This window comes from Diceros bicornis, chromosome 6, assembly GCF_020826845.1.
Source record: "Diceros bicornis minor isolate mBicDic1 chromosome 6, mDicBic1.mat.cur, whole genome shotgun sequence".
In the NCBI taxonomy this organism is placed as follows: domain Eukaryota; kingdom Metazoa; phylum Chordata; class Mammalia; order Perissodactyla; family Rhinocerotidae; genus Diceros; species Diceros bicornis.
In genome coordinates, this window is record NC_080745.1 from 90,277,006 (window position 1) to 90,293,066 (window position 16,061).

At 46.9% G+C, this 16,061-nt stretch overlaps 1 protein-coding gene across 5 annotated transcripts in view; it reads left to right on the forward strand.

The window, feature by feature from the left end:
• PTPRE (protein tyrosine phosphatase receptor type E) overlaps positions 1–16,061 on the forward strand; it is a 172,619-nt gene that overhangs the window by 30,742 nt on the left and 125,816 nt on the right. For 3 of the 5 annotated variants that reach the window (XM_058544277.1, XM_058544279.1, XM_058544280.1), the window contains exon 1: positions 4,072–4,360. The exons of the other annotated variants lie outside the window; for them this stretch is intronic. The gene's annotated coding sequence lies outside the window, so the exon portion shown is untranslated. Of the gene's footprint in view, positions 1–4,071; positions 4,361–16,061 lie in introns of those variants that run through there. 5 annotated transcript variants of the gene reach the window in all.

Here is a 16,061-nt window from a genome sequence, read left to right on the forward strand (position 1 = left end):
AGTCCCCATGGGAACACTTGAAGGCTCTGCCTTTGTGTCTAGGCTCCCTTGGTTCTCGGACAGAGGCCCTGTAGCCCTTACCTAGAGCCAGGTGAGTTGCAGAGTGGGGAACAGGTAAGGCTGTGGGTGCAGCCTGGCCCTCCCTCCAGGCCGAGTACAGAGCCCCGGCGAGAATGTGGACACAGAGTGATCTCATCAGCACAGCCTAGGCTGTGTCGCCAGTGCAGAAAAAGGTAAAGAAAACGGGCAAAATGTTGACGCTTATCCGCGAAGCTGAGTGTCTTCTTATAATATCTCACAGGGAAAAAATAGGTCAGCACCGCCCCAGATGCAGGCCAGTTCTCCTGCAGTCCACTCAGCAGCGTGTGGAAGTGCCGCTTGACGTGCCAGAATGCCTGAGGTCACCGTGTCAGAAGCAATGAGAATGAGTGGAAGTGAAAAGAGAGCCTTAAGTTCCAGGAAGATATTTTTTTTTTTTTTTTTTTGTGAGGAGATCAGCCCTGAGCTAACATCCGCCAATCCTCCTCTTTTTTTTTTTTTTTTTTTTGCTGAGGAAGACAGCCCTGGGCTAACATCTGTGCCCATCCTCCTCCACTTTATATGGGACGCCGCCACAGCATGGCTTGCCAAGCAGTGCGTCGGTGCGCGCCCGGGATCCGAACCAGCGAACCCCGGGCCGCCGCAGCGGAGCGCGCGCACTTAACCGCTTGCGCCACCGGGCCGGCCCCTCAGGAAGATATTTTAAGCAAAGGGGACGGAGGATCTTGCCCCATCTGCTAGCGGTCAGAGGCTGTACAAATCGTTAGGAGTGGAAGACTGTTGAGGAAATGAGGAGTCAGGGGTTTGGGTGCTATGTATCTGCCTGTCTAAAATGAAACTTTGCAAAATGACATTTTTCTTTAAATTGTACAACGTCGTTGATTTAAAGAAGCAAATCAACTCACAAACTTATGCCTTTAGTAGGTCAGTTTGATCAAATTCAATTTGATCCTTTGTCTTTAGTGCTAAAAACCAAATCATACAAAATGTCCATCAACGGATGAATGGGTGAACAAGATGTGATTTATACATAAAATGGAGTGTTTTTCCACCTTAAAAAGGAATGCGGTTCTGACACATGCTACAACACGGATGAACCTGGAGGACATTTGTGCTGAGTGAGATAAGCCAGTCACAAATTCACAGAGATAGAAAGTAGAATGGAGGCCACCAGGGGTGGGGGGAGGGGAGGCCACCAGAGGTGGGGGGAGGGGGGAATGGGGAGTTGTTTAATGGGGACAGAGTTTCAGTTTGGGAAGATGAAAAAGTTCTGGAGATGATGGTAGTGATGGCTGCACGATGTGAATGTACTTAATGCCGCTGACCTGTACACTCAAAAAGGGTTGAAATGGTAAATTTTGTGTTAAGTATATTTTACCACAATTTAAAAAAATCCTACAAAAACAGGAACCTGAGGGCTGCATCTGAGAGCACATCTTTGAACTCAGAACTAATTTTTATCACACGGGCCAGGATTCCTGAGCGACTTTCATATTTTTATCTCTTCGGCCTGACAGAAACCCCGACAATTTCTTCGTGATTTTATCCTTCTGTTGTTAACTCTGCCAGGCATCACCACATCCTGTCCTAATAAAAACAACAAGATTCTTTAAACCTGAGAGAGGTCATCTAAGGAAACCATCCCTATACATCTAGTTCAGAGCAAAATGTGCTTGTGTCTATGTCAACCGTTTATAAATTTATGTTTTTCTGAATACTGCAGTGGTATGTGTTCATCAGTAAAAATCTGGACATATAAAGATGATTTAAATTTTTTCCCTTGACGGTTTGTGAGGAACCCCCACCCTTGCCTGACTGCCAGTCTCTGCTCCCCTGTAACCTCTGTATTGAGGAATAATACACGCTAGTCCTTTCTTAGCGGCTCTCTCCCACTAGTCTGAAGGGCCTTGGGGATTCCTCAGGGGTTCTGTTGATTCCTGAAGTTCCCTATCAGGTCTCCCACATGGCAGGGGGGTGAGAGCAGCCTCCTGCCCACCTCAGAGTCCCTGATTGGAGGAAGCACAGTGAAGGCCCCCTACACGAGGCAGCGCTGGGCTCACATGAGGACCCACCCGCCAAGGCCCCAAGCCCCAAAGTCTTGCTGCCTGGAATGGTCTGGGGGCCTCTCAGGCGGAGAGGTGTCCCTGATTTCATTTCCTCCGGCAAAGGGAACTGGAGGACTTGGTGCCACTTTATTCTGCAGTTGGTCAGCACTTCCCACACGGATTGTCTCTGTCCTCCCTTGACTCTGTGCTCCCCCGCCCTCACATCCACCAGTCCCAGAACGGAGCTGGGGAGGCCTGCTGCTCAGCAGCTAGGTAGGCAGGCTGGCAGTGACCATGCCCAGAGCTGGGCCTACCCGCTGGGGTGGGCAGTGTTGAGTGGAGGGTGTCTGTGGGGGTGGATCGCTGACCTGGCTGCAGACTTCGGGGAAGGAGGAGGACGTGGTTACCATCATTACTGGGCTGAGGAATCTAATAAGAAGCAATGGGACTGTCCCAGCAAACTGGGGAACTCAGCACTGTGGAAACTAAGAGCAGGCGAAGGTGTTCCCATTGGGGAAATATGTCAGCCAGTGGCCAGGGTGGAGGGCAGCAGCAAATCAGGGCCGTGCCGCCAGAAGGGCTGAGGTCCAGGGTAAGTTACTGCACAGAGGGCCCAATGAGGATCCAGGGACCAGACTAGATATTAAAACAGGACTGGCGATTAAGAGTAAGACTATAGCTGTGATGTCATAATGACACATGACGGTCAGGGCCAGATGAGCAGCTCTGGGAGGTATGCAGTAAGTATTGCTTGGATGAGTGGGTGGATGGATGGATGGATGGATGGGTGGACAGGTGGATAAATCAGTAGGTGGTTGATCTACCCATGGATGAATAGGTTGATGAAGCTAGAAAAGTGGGCAAAGATCAGACCATGAAGGCCTTATAAGGAATTTGAGCATAGTGTGGAAATCCATTTAAAGAGTTTAGGCAGGAGAGTGACAAATGGATTTGTGTGTATGAAAGATCCCTCTGACTCTCTGTAGATAACAGGCCGATAGGGATACAAGACTGGAAGCAAGAGACTAGTTGGGAGGCTGTTGCAGTGATATTAGTGCCCTGAAATTAGGTGGGTGGCAACAGGAGGGAGAAAGTGGGCCAGTTCCAGATGTTTTCAGACAGCACAATTCTCAGGAAACAGTGGCTTTGGTAGATGTTTGGGGTAAGAGAGGAAGACACCAGGACACCTCCAGTTGATTAGGCAGGTGGGAGGTTGGCAGCGCCTTCCATCTGGGTAAGGGAAAGGAGGAAGGTCAAGTGTGGGAAGAGGGAGGGATTACTGTGGCTGTCACAGTGCTTGTGGCGCTTGGTGGCATTGACCTGCCTGCACGCCTATCTCCTCTGCTGGCCCTGAGGGCAGGCCGCGCGGCTGCCTCACTCCTTCCCCACATCCCCAGAACTTAACTCAGTGCTGTGTGTGGTTGGTGTTTGAAGCTGTTGGACTAACGAGTGAATTTGGAGCTGGGATTAGACCATCTCTAAAAGCCTTCCCCTCTCAACTGTGCCACTTCTGCGACATGTATGCAGGGCAGAGTGGGGTCACTTGAGGAACTGGCAGGTCAACGTGGAGAAGCTTCCAGAATGAACTAGCAGTGGGGGAAAGATGTCCGTGTCTGGCCTTATGCCTCAAGCCCAAGGCAACGTGCCAGCCAGACTTTCGGCTCCTTGCCTGGGGGCACCTGTGTTTCGCTGTCTGCTCCTGGCTCTAGTTTGAGGAGGCCCCTTTCTCATGACAAATGCCGCAGACACTGAATACCGGCCTCACAGCAAAGGCAGCTCATGTGGAAGGAGTATGTGTTGCCTTCCTCCACAGGAACAGGGTTTGGCAATAAACCAGACTCACTGTTACAACACATCCTCGGGGAAGTAGGTCATGTGTCCCCAGGACAGTCACAGAAGCCAACGAGAATGAGATGTTTGGGCTGAGTGGGGGCTTTCTTTTTCTCAAAGCTCCCAAGGGCGGGGACCAGAGCCATTTGCTTTCCTGTCAGTTATGCATTTCCTTCCCCAAGATTCGTCACCCCTCCCTCCTCACCTGCTTGCTCTGAGGTAAAGGGACACAGAAGTGCAATCTCCGTTTTATCCACAATCTTTGCTGACGCCTGCGAGGCACCTGCCATTGTTGGGTCCTCCATGTAGTTGAAGAGGAAGAGAAGGTGGTAGGTCAGCTCTGCGGGCCCCGTGCCTGTGACGTAGCGTGCCTCTGTGCAACGTCCGTGCGGAGCTCCACAGGCTTCTGAGAGAGGCCTCCGTGTGCGGTGAGGCTTTACCTTGAGGTGAGGGTGGCCCAAGATGGACAGGGGTGGATCTGGGAGGTGTCTGGAGAAGCAACCTCAGATGCTGAGGGTCAGTTAGTGCCCGAAGGAGAAACACCTCGTGTGGTGAAGTCTGACAGAGGCTGGGAGAGGGGTGCAGGAGGAATGGCTTCCTTCTTCTGGTCTTCCCTTCAGAGCCAGAAAGGCGATGGGGCTCCTTCCACGACCTGCATGTGAAGGGATATCAAGCTCATAATTCAGTCTGTGACAGGAGAAAGAGGGACCTTCTCATTTCTTACCATTATTCCAGAAATATGTATGTTTCTCTCAACTTCTGAGACCGTCAGAGACAACTGACCTTCAAAATGAGGTAGTCCAGCTGCTCTTGTGGGCTTCTGTTGTCAGAGTGCAGTTAGAAAGATTCCCCCGGGCCGGCCCGGTGGCATAGCGGTTAAGTTCGCGCTTTGGTGGCCAAGGGTTCACCGTTTCAGATCCTGGGCGCAGACCTGCTTACCTATCATCAAGCCATGCTGAGGCAGCGTCCCACAGAGAGCAACTAGAAGGACAGCTATGACATAAGACTATCTACTAGGGCTTTGGGGAGGGAAAAAAAGGAGGAAAAGGAGGAAGATTGGCGACAGATCTTAGCTCAGGGCCAATCTTCCTCAAAAAAAAAAAAAAAAGAAAAAAGAAAGAAAGATTCCACCAGCTCAGCGCATTCTGAGCAAACCCACAAAGTAAAACTTTATTTCTTGCACTTTCCTTATCTTGCTTCAAAGGAATTTCAATTTTCTTGATATATTGGCCCAAAGATGTGGTAACACTGTGCTCTACTTTGGGAAAATTGTCCCTGGGACAAGTTACAGTGGTGTAAATGAAGTGATAATTCTTCTAAATGATTCCTTATTTCTCTTAAAGGATAAAACATAAAATGCATTGAAATCCTCAAGTGATTGAAAATAAACATATGTATTTATTTAATTGAATTATTGAGTTAAATAATTTATTTAATTGATTGGAGATTCTACAACCGGACCTAAGCACAAAGAGAAAACGCGTCAAAGTACATGGAGGGTGAACAGCATGCGTGCGCACACTTTTTGACTGATATTGATCACCTTCTAAGTGGATATTCTGCTCAAGGCCCTGGGAGGAAAGAGATGGGAAGTCAGACTCTGCCCTCATTTCAGGGCCGATAAGTAAGGATGTATGCACAAGGATGCTTATAGCAGCAAAAAGTAAGATAAAATAAGAAGTGGGAAGGCCCATCAATAGGGAAAGGTTGACTAAAGATTGATTCTGCTTCTGCATCCTGGAACAATATGCAGCCCTTCAGAGGCGCATATGAGACCTCTGAGGGCTGACAGGGTGGGATTTCTGCGATACATCGATAAGTGAGAAGAACAAGATGCGTGAGGGCATCGTCATCTCCCCAGAGCCTGCACCTGTGAGCGCTTGTCTGTCTGTAATGGCATGCACAGGGAGAGGTGTGCAGGACACACTGCAGGTTAGCTCGTCGGTTACTTACAGTGGGAGTGGGAGTGAAAAAGGGGAGAGGCAGGAGGAAAGAAAACAAGGGTGGCAGAAAGCCATATGCTCTAAATGATCACATATGCTGTGACTTAGGTAAAAATCGCATTTGCATAGAGAATAATTTATGCCATGGGATGGCCACTAAAATGTTATATTCCGGTTTCCTTTCTTTTTATACTGTTTTGCAGCGTTTGGTTGTTTTTACAATGAGCATTTTACAGTGATCACATTTATTTATGTGATCAGAAAAAAATAGCTATATTTTAATTTTGAAAAATTAAATAAATGCAAATTTTTGAACAAAATAATTAGAAGTTCTCAAAGGTATCTGCTTTTAAAGCAAGCCAGACTCATCTACATTTAAAAGCTCCTCTGCCAGGAAGCCTTCCCCTGAATTGCGTCTTCAGTTGTTAGGACTGAAGACTGTTGAGGAATTGGCAGACCCTGAGGTGATTCTCCCTCAAGCTTTATGTTAGAAATCTGTTTCTCATTTTAAATCTTTCAAATCAGTCCTATGGGTTTAAATTTTATTTATTTATTTATCTATGCTTACAACCTCTAATGCCTCTGGCATTTTACCTTGCCTTTGGACAAATTTTCACTGAGTTTAAGAGCATACTTTTTCTGTGCCTGGCCATCGTGCCATATTATAAAGGAGATCTCCTTTCACTGGACCGCCCATACCCACCCACAGGACCCGTGGGATACAAGAACACAACTTCTTATGTTCTTCTATACCAAGGATCTGTGCTGGACCACATGTGCACAAGAAAAGCCACTGACTTTTAAAATTTAGTATACAAACTAAAATGATATTATCTCTGAACCAGGATTGGCAAAAATATGGTTGGCAGTGGATCACCAAAGTTTAGTGTCCCTGGAGAGTGAGGATAGGGATCGGGGAGGCTCATTAGGTAAGTGGGGACCACATGATGAAGGACTTCCCATGACATGCCCAAGAGTTTGGGTTTTTTCCTGGGAGGGCATGGAAAGCCCAAGGGAAAAGCAGATTGAGGAGGGTGAGCCTGGACCCAGGAGATCAATGCAGAGCCCTGAGTCTGGGGACATGCACGCTCCATAAAAAATAGACTTTATTTTTTAGAGCAGTTTTAGGTTCACAGCAAAACTGAGCAGAAGTTAAAGACATTTCCTATATATCCCTTGCCCTCCCCACACATACAGCCTCCCATACTATCTACATCCCCTATGAGTGGTACATTTGTTGCAATTGATGACCCTACATTGACACATCATTATCACCCAGAGTCCATAGTTTATATCAGGGTTTGCTCTTGATGTTGCACATTCTATGGGTTTTGACAAATCTGTAGTGACATGTATGCACCATTATAGTATCCTACAGAATAGTGTCACTGCCATAAAAAATCCTTTGTGCTCCACAGATTTGTTCCTCCCTCCCTCCCTCCCTCCTAACCCCTGGCAAGCACTAATCTTTTTTATTGTCTCCATAGTTTTGCCTTTTCCAGAATGTTATATAGTTGGAGTTATGTAGTATGTAGCCTTTTCAGATTGGCTTCTTTCACTTAGTAATATGCGTTTAAGTTTCCTCTATGTCCTTTCATGGCTTGATAGCTCATTTCTTTTTAGTGCTGAATAGTATTTCATTTTCTAGATGTTCCAGTTTATTTATCCATTCATCTACTGAAGGACATCTTGGTTGCTTCCAAGTTTTGACAGTTATGAATAAAGCAGCTATAAACATCTGTGTGCAGATTTTTGTGTGGACATAAGTTTTCAACTCATTTGGGTAAATATCAAGAAGCTTGATTACTGGATCATATGGTAAGAGTATGTTTAGTTTTGTAGGAAAATGCCAAGCTGTCTTCCAAAGTGGCTGTACCATTTTGCATTCCCACCAGCAGTGAAGGAGAGTTTCTGTTGCTCCACATCTGCATCAGCATTTGGTATTGTCAGTGTTTGGATTTTGGCCATTCTCATAGGTGTGCAGAGGTATCTCATTGTTGCTTTAATTTATACTTCCCTGATGACATATATGTGGAGCACATTTTCATGTGTTTATTTGTCATCTGTATATCTTCTTCAGTGAGATATCTCTTCAGGTCTGTTCATATTCCATTTTTTAATCAGGTTGTTCATTTTCTTATTGTTGAGTTTTGAGAGTTCTTTGTATATCATTGATAACAGTCCTTTATCAGATATGTCTTTTGCAAGTACTTTCTCTCCCAGTCTGTGGCTTGTCCTCTCATTCTCTTGACATTGTCTTTCACAGAGCAGGAGTTTTTAATTTTAATAAAGTTCAGCTTAGCAATTCTTTCTTTCATGGGTCACAGGTTTGGTGTTGTATCTAAAAAGGCATCACCATATGCAAGGTCATCTAGGTTTTCTCCTATGTTATCTTCTAGTAGATTTATAGTTTTGAATTTTACATTTAGGTCTGTGATCCATTTTGAGTTAATTTTTGTGGAGGGTGCAAGATTTGTGTCTACAGTCATTGTTTTGCAAGTGGATGTCTAGTTGTTCAAGCATCATCTGTTGAAAAGACTATCTTTTCTCCATTTATGGCTTTTGCTCCTTTGTCAAAGATGAGTTGACTGTATTTATGTGTGTCTATTTCTGGGCTCTCCGTTCTGTGCCATTGATCTTTTTGTCTTTTCTTTTGCCAATACCACACTGTCTTGATTACTATAACTGTATAGTAAGTCTTGAAGCTGAGTAGTGTCAGTCCTCCAAGTTTGTTGTTCTCCTTCAGTATTGTGTTGGCTATTTTGAGTCTTTTGACTCTGTATATAAACTGTAGCATCAGTTTGTCAATATCCACAAAATAACTTTCTGAGATTTTGATTGGGATTACATTGAATCTATAGATCAAGTTGGGAAGAGCTAACATCTTGACAACATTGAGTCTTCCTATCCATGACTATCTCTCCATTTATTTAGTTCTTTGATTTCATTCATCAGAGTTTGTAGTTTTCCTCATATAGATCTTGCACATATTTTGTTAGATTTATACCTAAGTATTTCATTTTGGGGGATGCTAATGTAAATGGTATTGTGTTTTTAATTTCAAATTCCACTTATTCATTGCTGGTATATAGAAAAGCAATTGACATTTTTTATACTAACCTTGTATCTTGCAGCCTTGCTGTAATTGCTTATTAGTTCCAGGAGTTTTTTGGTCAGTTCTTTCAGATTTTCTACATAGACAATCATGTCATCTGTGAACAAAAACAGTTTTATTTCTTACTTCCCATGCTTGCTTTGTTCCTGATCTTGGTGGGGAAGCTTCTAGTTCCTCATCATTAAGTATGGTTTTAGCTGTAGGGTTTTTTTTGCAGATGTGTTTTATCAAGTTAAGGAAGTTCCCGTCTATTATTAGTTTGCTGAGAGTTTTTTTTTAATATCATGAGTGAGTATTGGATTTTGTCCAATGCTTTTTATATGTCTATTGATATGATCATGTGATTTTCTTCTTTAATCTGTTGATGTGATGGATTACATTAATTGATTTTCAAATGTTGAACCAGCCTTACATACCTGGGATAAATTCTACTTGGTCATGGTGTATACTTCTTTTTGTATATTGTTGGATTCAATTTGCTAATATTCTGCTGAGGACTTTTGTTTCTAGGTCCATGAGGGATATTGGTCTGTAGTTGTCTTTTCTTGCAATGTCTTTGTCTGATTTTGGTATTAGGGTAATATGCTGACCTCATGGAATGAATTACGAAGTGTTTTCTCTCCTTCTACTTTTTGCAAGAGATTGTAGAGGGTTGGTGTAATTTCTCCCTTCAATGTTTGATTCACCAGTGACCCATCTGTGCCTGGTGCTTTCTGTTTTGTAAGGTTATTAATTATTGACTCAATTTCTTTAATAGATATAGTCCTACTCAACTTGCCTGTTCCTCTATTTATCCAGGTTAACTACAGGTTGGGACTTGAGGGGAGTGGAGAAAAGCAGTGTGTGGATGTCCTAAAAGTCTACTCAGTTCGTGCCTTCACTCACTCATTCACTCATTTATTTGCATATTCATTCATTCACTCATTCATTCAATAGCCACCTACTGAACCAGTCTACCAGGAGTGAACCCTGCCTCAAGATGACAGCATATGCATTTCTTATGCCTTCCTGTGCTTTTCCTTGGATTACTTACTTTTTTTTTTGTTTTTAAAGTGTAACTGCACATTTCCAATTAATTAGACTCCATTAGTTTATATTTTGTAATAATCAATGAAATAAGCTTTATAGAGGGCAAACTTTCTGAATTTGCAAAGGAAGTGATTACTAAGCAAATTAGAACATAAGTCCATTGCTGGGAAGGTATTTGTGTTTAAACCACAAACTTTTCAAATGGCCTTAAGCACCTTCTCCAGAGTGGTATAGGGCATGGCTATCCACTCAGACCCACACGGTTGTGACCCTGGCTCAGCCAAGCCACTTGACAGCTGGGAGACTCAGGATGGTCTCCTTATCTCTTTAATCCTCCTTTCTCTCAATTATAAAATGCAAATAATAATAATAATACCAACCTTGCAGGCTGCGTGTGAGGATGAATGAGATGCTGTTATAAAGCTTCTAGCATCAGGCTTGGCAGGCCACCAATAGGAGCCCTTGTCCTTGTTAATTCATTCGGGGGCCATGTAGTGAGAGTCTCTCAGTGCTGCAGGGATGCAGACACGAAAGTTAGTGCCTGTTCTCACAGGGAGCACACCCTGCTTGGGAAGCTAGGACGGGGGAAGATGATTACTATAGAAGATGGAAAGGGAGCAGAGATCAGGGGAAGGGAGTGAATAGCAGAAGCCTGTCGGGAAGCAGGCAGGTGCAGGCTTGGTGGCCTGCCGGCACCTGGGTCAGATGGTGGCACCTGAAGTGGACTTGGAAGGGCGAGGCGGGCTGGACATGAAGAGTGGACTTTCTCCCCCACGGTCTGCGGCACCTACACCATGCTCTGCATGGAGCAGACACGTAGGAAGCCAGCGCTGAAGTGGGTTCCAGCAAGAGAGAGAACAGTTCAAGGAAAAGCCCATCCAGGAAAGCCTCCTCTTTTGGCTGAGAGCCAAGGTTTCTTATCTGCTCCTTTAAAAGGTCTTTTATCAACTTCTCCTGTGCTTGGGCCCTTGGATAACTTCTTTGCCTTTCACACTTAGGCCTCATGGGATTCTTTCTTGCTCTTCTGCATCCAGCTCCTTTGAGGTCTGGTCTCACCCCACACTTCACCTGGTCCCCTCTGCCCCTGAACTCCTGGGGTCACACACACGTCTTTTCATAAACATAGCTTTGTGGCCCCTGGAGCGTGGAGCGAGTCCAAGTCATCTTTGGACCCCTAACTCAATCAATGTATAAATTTGCCCTCTCCCAAACCTTGCGTGAATTGATGAGCATTTAGCTTCCTTAGCCCCCAAATGTGAGACTTTTTCTTATGCAGAAACAAGTGGTTCCCACTTGCCCCTCATCTTTGCTGTTAGCATGCATTCAGATGATGCCAATGAATTGGCTTCTCCAGGCAGAGCTGAGGGTTTCAGAGGGAGCTCGCTCTCCCCCACGTGCCCAGCATGTCTGTGGCCTTCTCCGGGGCATGTAAGCACTTTCTTCAGCTCACACAAATGAACACGATTGGACATTCAGCGAAGTCTCCCAGCTGCAGTCTAATTCTTTCAGATCCTTTTCCGTGACAGTCTCCCCTTTTTGGAGCCGGGTTGGCGGGAGGTGAGATGAGAACAGTGTTGGCTTGTTGGGGAGCTGTTTGTAACGCACCCGGCGTGGAGAATTGAAAATACTTCCTTAGAGGCTTCTCTCTGGGGCCGGGTTGGGTGGGGGAGGAGTGGGGCTTGGTAAAGGCCAGCAGTGCCTCGGCATCTCTCTCCAGGGAGGTGCCTCTCTTTCTGCCCAGGACTAGGTACTGTGCAACAAGAGAGATCAGATTGGGGGGTGATCAGAGGGGGTGGGGTGGGGCTCTCCCAGGAGGCTAGGGGATGGCCTGGAACTTGAGACTAATTGAGGCCAGCACGCACAGAGTACAGGCCTCTCGACTAAGGCTGCGCCCTTTGCTCAGCTCTGGGATGCCTGTGCCCTCCAGTGCTCTAGGCCCTGGGAGAGCAAGCGCGGCCCCTGGGAGGCTGGCCTTTACAGCCCTCTGACTCCCTCTCCACCCAGCATCTGTCCCTTCCAGCTCTCACTGCGCTTGGTAGTCATGTATATCTATTTGTGTGTTAATGTAATTATTCCTGACTGTAAGCAACAGTGAGCAGGGCCTGGACTGTCTTGCTCACACTCTGACCCCAGGCACAGCAGGTCCAGGCACACTGTGGGTACTTGGCAGGTACCTGTGGAATGAATGAATGAATGAATGAGTGAGTGAGCGAGGGAAAGAAGGCATGACATGTGACTTGCACGATGCCTGGCATACAATAATCACTCAGGAGATGCTCCTTCTGGGGGGCGGGAGAGACTTTCAATTTTCCTTCATGCATTACCGGGTTGTTTTAATTTCATTGAACAATAAGCATTTATTCCTTTTTTTTTTTAGTTTCTAGGTAACAGGAGGGAAACGCAGTAAATGCTCAGTCCTTCCTCCTTGCCAGGGCCTAGGGGTTAAGGGAGGTCTGACCACCCAGGGCAAGTGGCTCCGACCGCTAATGGGGAAGGCAGCCCCCAGGAACAGCTCCCTGCACCTGCAGGAAGGCTGACACCTATGGAGTGTGGGTACCATGCCAGGTCACACATGTCCTCTCTTGTAACTGTCAGGGCACCACGAGACAGGTGAGGGAGCCCAGGCCCAAAGGTGAGGTAGCTTGTTCCCGGTGGCTCGGCTTGCTGGACAGTGAGCCCAGGGCCGCTGCTGCGTCCACGGCCTGCAACTGCTCTGCTCCCCTGGGCACAGACCCACTCCCGGTGAAACAGAGGGCCCCTTTACCTGGAGGGGAGGGGCCGACGGAGGGGCCCTGATGCTCGGGGTCTGCAGGGCTGGGGACTGGCGAGCCTGCAGGCGGGTCTGCACCAGCACTTCCACTTTCCCGTGTCGTCTGAGTACTGCTGGTTAGTTCACTGTCAAAACTAGACCCGTGCATTTTTAATCTGCTGCAGTCAAATTACAACTTTCAGTGTTTACAGGGCACAGGCCCTGTTCAAGGCACAGCCTTGGGTGCCGTGGGGCGGACAGAGCAGGCTCCTTCTCTGGGACCCCTACCTACTCCGGTGCCCAGTAGCGTACGGAGCTGTGCTCAGAGTTAGGCTCCTCACATTTGTAAGGGGAGAAGGAATGAAGCCCTGTCCCCGAGAAGCCCTCTGATTGCTCACATCACTGTCGCTTAGAGACTAATGTTGGTTATTAAGAAGGTTGATTTTTTTTTCCTGCAGTCTGATCTCTGGAGTCAAGCCTCTGTGAGAGTCTGTGCTGGACCACTTCATAGATTTAGGCAGAGCAAGTGCTCTTGGCAAGTGTTTCCTTTACCTGGCTGCTGAGAACGGGGGTCCCACAGGTTAAGTCCCACAGGTTAAGACTTATCTTCATGGCCCACACAAGGACATCAAAGCTTTACCCTAGAGAGTCACCAAACACCCTCCCATCCTTCCATCCATCCTTCCATTAATATGGGCCAGGCCACTGCCCAAGCTTTCTCTGGGATCTCAAGTATTTACCACTGGGAAAAGATAAGATGTATTTGTGAAAAAGCAGTAATTCATTTCAGTTTAAGGTCAGCTCAGGGTAAACATGGGGATGAGTCAGACATGGTTTGGAAAAGTAGTTTGCCAGCCTGCTGACCTGAGATGTCAGTGGGGAGCCATAGAATGTTTTAGAGCAAGGTCATGGCATGATCAGCTCTGCATCTTAAAAGATAGCAATTGGCCAAGAGGAGATGAGGCTTGGAGATTATTTGGGACACTACTATAGGAGTCCATTCATCACACAAACAAACGTTTATTAAACATGAATTATGTACTAGGGCTTGTGGTGAGTGCTAGAAGGATGAATTGGAAATGGTGATGCCTTTGACTGAATCCAGACAAAAGTAGCAGGAGCGGAAGTGAGAGCAGAAGCGGTCAAGGAAAAGGCATTCTCATTGGCCACACGGTCGGTGGGCTGCAGCTGAGGATGCAGTGTGCGGACTGGGAGGACGACAGCCTAAGGTAGTGGTTCTCAGCCCGGGGGCTGGGGGTGGTTTGCCTCAGGACATTTGCAAAACCTGAAGACAAGTTTGATTGTCATGGCTGGGGTGGGGGATGTTCCTGGCATTTAGTGGGTTGGGTCCAAGGATGCTGCTGAGCATTCTACGGTGCACAGGATGGATCCCGCATGACAAAGGATTTTCTGGTCCAAAATGTCAGTAGTGTCGAAGCAGAGAAACCCCGGCTAAGGCAGCGCCTAGGTGGGGAGGAAGGGGTCTTGCCATCCACAGAACCAGGGCCTGGGAGAGGAGCTGGGTTGGGGTCTTTGGATATATCCCGTTGGGGGGCCTTCAGACTCCTATGTGGAAGTGGAAATCTGTGTCTAGAGACCTCGACTGTGGGGTCACAGGCTGAGAAACATTGGCTGAGGCCGGAGGAAGGATGTACATCTGAGGAAGGGAGTCTGTGGAGGACAGCCATTGAGATGGCAGCTAGGCCCACGGAGGCATGTGAAAATGCAGGTAACCCACAATACTCCAGGGTCTTTCTCCTGTCTAACAGGGGCTGGGGTGAGCAGACACTACCAAAGGCCTGTGGTGTGGGCCCATTCTCCACACTGCACACGCACACTGACTGGCAGAGATGTCTGGAATGCTCTCCCAGCACTCTTGCATTAACTCTCACTTCTCCTTCAGCTCTCAGCCAAGGCTGCTTCCTATAGGAAGCCCTCCCTGACTGCTAGTCTGGGTCAGATTGCATCTTCTCAAAGAACCGTGTTCATTAATGTGAACATGTGCTTGACGTCTGTCTCCCCTACCACCTGTGAGCTGCGTGAGAGCCAGAGGGGCTTCTGCGTTGGCCCGTCATGGTATCTTGAGAGCCCAGCACGTGGCACGTGCTCATGAAATGTTTTATGAATGAGTGTACTTTGTCCTTGATAACTAAGAGTCCTCTTTTCACCGCTTGTGTGACAAAACCGAATTGACAAATCCAAAGTGGAAGAGGAAAGCGTTTCCATCCCGGAGAGGTGCAGTCTGGAATGAGCGCAGCTGAGTCTCCTCCTGCCTCACCTGGGGGGCAGCGTGTGTGTGCAGGTGCGGAAGCCGCTGGGCTGGGGGTGGTCTCCAGTCTGAGGCTGCTGGCCCCGTGCTGAGCATGGCTCAGGTTCGCCTCTGGGAAAGCCCAGGGCCTGGGCGCCAGGACTTCTGCGCAGAGGAAGAAGGGAGGGTCTGCTTGGGCCGAGGCAGCATCTCCAGCACCAGCACTGTCTCGAGAGCTGCCTGGCCTCTCTTCTCTCTCTTGGAGGAGAGAGATGCCTTTGATCCATGCCTTTGATCTCTCTTACTTTTCATCCTTTGGTAAAAGTGTTCAGTTTTACTTTCTTAAAGCAAAAGCATCAGAGTTGGTGCTGGCCCCTAGGTTTTAACATCTTCCTCATAGTGTTGTCCAGCCTCTGTCCTGCCCAGACCACTCCTTGTGAAGCTGATTGTATCTGAAGTGGAACTCAGTGTAATTGCAGGCCATTGCCCACTCCCAGCTGGCACAGTATCCTTTTCCTTTATTAAATTTAAACTTTTAGGAGTATATTTTTATAGATGATGCTTCTAGCCATCTCTAAGAATTAATGAAGTTCTTAATCCCGTGTTTTTTAGCCTTTGGCTAACTGTGGACAATTCTCAGTTTTAAGGGAAAGATTTACTTCTTTTTCAATAAACTTAAGTGCCTCAGCCATTCCTTTCATATTCCAAGACGCTCGCATTACATGGCAATTAATCTTTCTTGCTAAGATACAGGTTGGTAACATTCGGAAATGTTACTTTGGAGAAGGCACTCTGATCAGGTAGTGATTTAAAAAAAAAAAGCTCTCTGCACCAGTGATGCTGTGAAGAGTTTCATTTTCAATAAGCACTCACGGTCAGTTGTATAATTTTCAGAACACAGGCCCATCAGCAATCTCCTAGATGTTGGCATTTTGCTGGAAGGTTGGAGAGTCCCCTGGATCGCATGGGGAAACCACAGTCTGGGTGAATGACAGGGGCCAGCCCAGCCAGTCGTTCATGTATTCTCCCACTGAAATGCCATGAATGCATTTAGGCTTTAAAC